This window comes from Schistocerca americana, unplaced genomic scaffold, assembly GCF_021461395.2.
Source record: "Schistocerca americana isolate TAMUIC-IGC-003095 unplaced genomic scaffold, iqSchAmer2.1 HiC_scaffold_1220, whole genome shotgun sequence".
NCBI classification, from domain to species: Eukaryota; Metazoa; Arthropoda; class Insecta; order Orthoptera; family Acrididae; genus Schistocerca; species Schistocerca americana.
Window position 1 is genome coordinate 15001 of NW_025725287.1, and position 5000 is coordinate 20000.

The window sequence follows — 5000 nt, forward strand, 5'->3', positions numbered from 1 at the left end:
GATCGCCTTCGAACCTCTAACTTTCGTTCTTGATTAATGAAAACATACTTGGCAAATGCTTTCGCTTCTGTTCGTCTTGCGACGATCCAAGAATTTCACCTCTAACGTCGCAATACGAATGCCCCCGCCTGTCCCTATTAATCATTACCTCGGGTTCCGAAAACCAACAAAATAGAACCGAGGTCCTATTCCATTATTCCATGCACACAGTATTCAGGCGGGCTTGCCTGCTTTAAGCACTCTAATTTGTTCAAAGTAAACGTGCCGGCCCACCGAGACACTCACTCAAGAGCACCCTGGTAGGATTGCAACGGGGTCCGCCTCGGGACGCACGAGCACGCACGAGGCGCGTCGCACGCCTTCGGCTCGCCCCACCGGCAGGACGTCCCACGATACATGCCAGTTAAACACCGACGGGCGGTGAACCAACAGCGTGGGACACAAATCCAACTACGAGCTTTTTAACCGCAACAACTTTAATATACGCTATTGGAGCTGGAATTACCGCGGCTGCTGGCACCAGACTTGCCCTCCAATAGATACTCGTTAAAGGATTTAAAGTGTACTCATTCCGATTACGGGGCCTCGGATGAGTCCCGTATCGTTATTTTTCGTCACTACCTCCCCGTGCCGGGAGTGGGTAATTTGCGCGCCTGCTGCCTTCCTTGGATGTGGTAGCCGTTTCTCAGGCTCCCTCTCCGGAATCGAACCCTGATTCCCCGTTACCCGTTACAACCATGGTAGGCGCAGAACCTACCATCGACAGTTGATAAGGCAGACATTTGAAAGATGCGTCGCCGGTACGAGGACCGTGCGATCAGCCCAAAGTTATTCAGAGTCACCAAGGCAAACGGACCGGACGAGCCGACCGATTGGTTTTGATCTAATGAAAGCGTCCCTTCCATCTCTGGTCGGGACTCTGTTTGCATGTATTAGCTCTAGAATTACCACAGTTATCCAAGTAACGTGGGTACGATCTAAGGAACCATAACTGATTTAATGAGCCATTCGCGGTTTCACCTTAATGCGGCTTGTACTGAGACATGCATGGCTTAATCTTTGAGACAAGCATATGACTACTGGCAGGATCAACCAGGGAGCTGCGTCAACTAGAGCTGAGCAGCCGGCCGCCCGGGAGTGTGTCCCGGGGGCCCGCGCGAACACGCAAGCGTCCGCTCAATTATTCTGCAAACAGGAGGAGGCTGAGCTCCCCTGCACAATACACCTCGAAACCCTCTCAGGTCCCGGCGGCGCGCAGCGCCGTCCTAAGTACTTGGTCGGGTTCGAGAGAGGCGCAATCGCCCGGAGTTTGGCGAGTAGACGCTTTAGGTGCGACCACCCGTGCTCCCAACTGAGCTTGCCGCTGCCGACAGAGGCCCGGGAGCGTGCTGTCGTGGCATTGCCGGCGGGAGACAACACGCGCCACCTACGGTGACCGGCAGCTCCAACGCCAGCGCCACAGAAGGACAAAAGCCCCACTTGGGTGCCGAAGCGAACTCTCCCAGCACAGCGCACGCGCCAACACGTCCGCACAGCTGCGATACAAACCACCTGCGAGAACCGCAGAGGCGACCGAGCAGCAGACGGCGTCGCGGCGCCGAGCGCCGGGCGGCGGCGCATCCTCAGCGCACACAGTCCTCAATCGGACCAGCACACTGCAGATGTCCACCGCGCTTCGCACCGGGCCCGCGAGGACCTACTTTGGCCGCACGGCGCCGCGTGCAGGGTGCGCCGGCGCGCAGCTGCGCCGCCTGCCGCCTCCGTCGGCCGGCGCGCCTGCCACTGGCCGCCCCCACCAGCCGGCTGTAGCGCGTGCGCCCACGCACCGCGCGGCCAGCACGCCGGGAGGCCCCCCCTCACCGGCCGGGGACGGTCCCACCCAGCCACCGCCGCGTATCGCTTCACACCCAGATGCCATTCACGTTCGTGGGCATGGTGGGTATCGCTGGAACAACCGGTTGGTAGCTCAACCGATCGTCGCCATCACTGATTCACCTCTAGCGAGAACAACCGCACCACAACGGTTTACCAGTTGTTCATTTGCATAACGTCACCAGCAAACGTAGGCGTCCATCGCCATTTGCAAATTCAACGATTGTTGCATGCCTGTGTCAGGTGTCACGACACACTATGTCTGCCCACATACACGCAACAACATGTGCACGCTTCGCGAACACGTGGAAGGTGGCCCCCGTACGTATGCGATGTCCATTGCGCGAACGACTGTCAACCGGCCTCTGTCGCATGTCGCAGATGTGGAACGCAGTGCACCATGCTATCACGGTGTGTGAGAAGAGACGACTACGTCTGACAACACGCGCCACTACATCAACAGACGGCTCATGCTGATCGCCATCCAGGGCATACCACACTGCAATCCAGCTCTTATAGGGAGACGACACGTAGCTGAGTGCACAACATTTGGACCGCATGGTTCGCCGTTGTTGGCGCAGTCGTTGTACGGTCACATGTACCACGATGTATCATTCAGTACATGAGGACCAATGTGCAGTACAGTGTGTGATTTGGACGTACAACATCAGCGGACAGTTGACACAGGCCGTACCACAGCGTAGGCTAAGTGCTTCGCACATGCGAATGCCAATGAACAACTGCAAATGCCAATGAACAACTGCAAAGGGCATTGAGCATGTACGTCCTGCTGCCATCCACATTACAGTGTATAGCTGCAAGGTGTTTAACATGAAGCGATACACTGGGGACCGGGCAGTGCGAGTAGCAAACTATATTGCGGGGGTTGCAGTTAGGCAACACTACACTAATTTAACGCGTCGTATGACAATTACAGAGCAGGTTAAGGCCCAACGTGTGTTGGGTTAAGGCCCAACGTGTGTTGGGTTAAGGCCCAACGTGTGTTGGGTTAAGGCCCAACGTGTGTTGGGTTAAGGCCCAACGTGTGTTGGGTTAAGGCCCAACGTGTGTTGGGTTAAGGCCCAACGTGTGTTGGGTTAAGGCCCAACGTGTGTTGGGTTAAGGCCCAACGTGTGTTGGGTTAAGGCCCAACGTGTGTTGGGTTAAGGCCCAACGTGTGTTGGGTTAAGGCCCAACGTGTGTTGGGTTAAGGCCCAACGTGTGTTGGGTTAAGGCCCAACGTGTGTTGGGTTAAGGCCCAACGTGTGTTGGGTTACGTTAAGGGGCAATGTGGGTTACGTTAAGGGGCAATGTGGGTTACGTTAAGGGGCAATGTGGGTTACGTTACGGCGCAATATAGGTTACGTTACGGCGCAATATAGGTTACGTTAAGGCGCAATATCGGTTACGTTAAGGCGCAATACAGGTTACGTTAAGGCGCAATACAGGTTACGTTAAGGCGCAATACAGGTTACGTTAAGGCGCAATACAGGTTACGTTAAGGCGCAATACAGGTTACGTTAAGGCGCAATACAGGTTACGTTAAGGCGCAATGCAGGTTACGTTAAGGCGCAATACAGGTTACGTTAAGGCGCAATACAGGTTACGTTAAGGCGCAATACAGGTTACATTAAGGCGCAATACAGGTTACGTTAAGGCGCAATACAGGTTACGTTAAGGCGCAATACAGGTTACGTTAAGGCGCAATACAGGTTACGTTAAGGCGCAATACAGGTTACGTTAAGGCGCAATACAGGTTACGTTAAGGCGCAATACAGGTTACGTTAAGGCGCAATACAGGTTACGTTAAGGCGCAATACAGGTTACGTTAAGGCGCAATACAGGTTACGTTAAGGCGCAATACAGGTTACGTTAAGGCGCAATACAGGTTACGTTAAGGCGCAATACAGGTTACGTTAAGGCGCAATACAGGTTACGTTAAGGCGCAATACAGGTTACGTTAAGGCGCAATACAGGTTACGTTAAGGCGCAATACAGGTTACGTTAAGGCGCAATACAGGTTACGTTAAGGCGCAATACAGGTTACGTTAAGGCGCAATACAGGTTAGGTTAAGGCGCAATACAGGTTAGGTTAAGGCGCAATACAGGTTAGGTTAAGGTACGACATAGGTTAGGTTAAGGTACGACATAGGTTAGGTTAAGGTACGACATAGGTTAGGTTAAGGTACGACATAGGTTAGGTTAAGGTACGACATAGGTTAGGTTAAGGTACGACATAGGTTAGGTTAAGGTACGACATAGGTTAGGTTAAGGTACGACATAGGTTAGGTTAAGGTACGACATAGGTTAGGTTAAGGTACGACATAGGTTAGGTTAAGGTACGACATAGGTTAGGTTAAGGTACGACATAGGTTAGGTTAAGGTACGACATAGGTTAGGTTAAGGTACGACATAGGTTAGGTTAAGGTACGACATAGGTTAGGTTAAGGTACGACATAGGTTAGGTTAAGGTACGACATAGGTTAGGTTAAGGTACGACATAGGTTAGGTTAAGGTACGACATAGGTTAGGTTAAGGTACGACATAGGTTAGGTTAAGGTACGACATAGGTTAGGTTAAGGTACGACATAGGTTAGGTTAAGGTACGACATAGGTTAGGTTAAGGTACGACATAGGTTAGGTTAAGGTACGACATAGGTTAGGTTAAGGTACGACATAGGTTAGGTTAAGGTACGACATAGGTTAGGTTAAGGTACGACATAGGTTAGGTTAAGGTACGACATAGGTTAGGTTAAGGTACGACATAGGTTAGGTTAAGGTACGACATAGGTTAGGTTAAGGTACGACATAGGTTAGGTTAAGGTACGACATAGGTTAGGTTAAGGTACGACATAGGTTAGGTTAAGGTACGACATAGGTTAGGTTAAGGTACGACATAGGTTAGGTTACGGTACGACATAGGTTAGGTTACGGTACGACATAGGTTAGGTTACGGTACGACATAGGTTAGGTTACGGTACGACATAGGTTAGGTTACGGTACGACATAGGTTAGGTTACGGTACGACATAGGTTAGGTTACGGTACGACATAGGTTAGGTTACGGTACGACATAGGTTAGGTTACGGTACGATATAGGTTAGGTTACGGTACGATATAGGTTAGGTT

General features: G+C 51.7%; 1 non-coding gene across 1 annotated transcript in view; it reads right to left on the reverse strand.

Annotated features, from left to right (window-relative positions):
* Window positions 1-1099, reverse strand: part of LOC124563462 — a 1910-nt gene extending 811 nt beyond the window's left edge. The window contains exon 1 of the ribosomal RNA XR_006970201.1: window positions 1-1099. This exon is cut by the window's left edge and continues 811 nt beyond it. This is a non-coding gene — a ribosomal RNA (small subunit ribosomal RNA).
* Between the last annotated feature and the right edge of the window lie 3901 nt (window positions 1100-5000).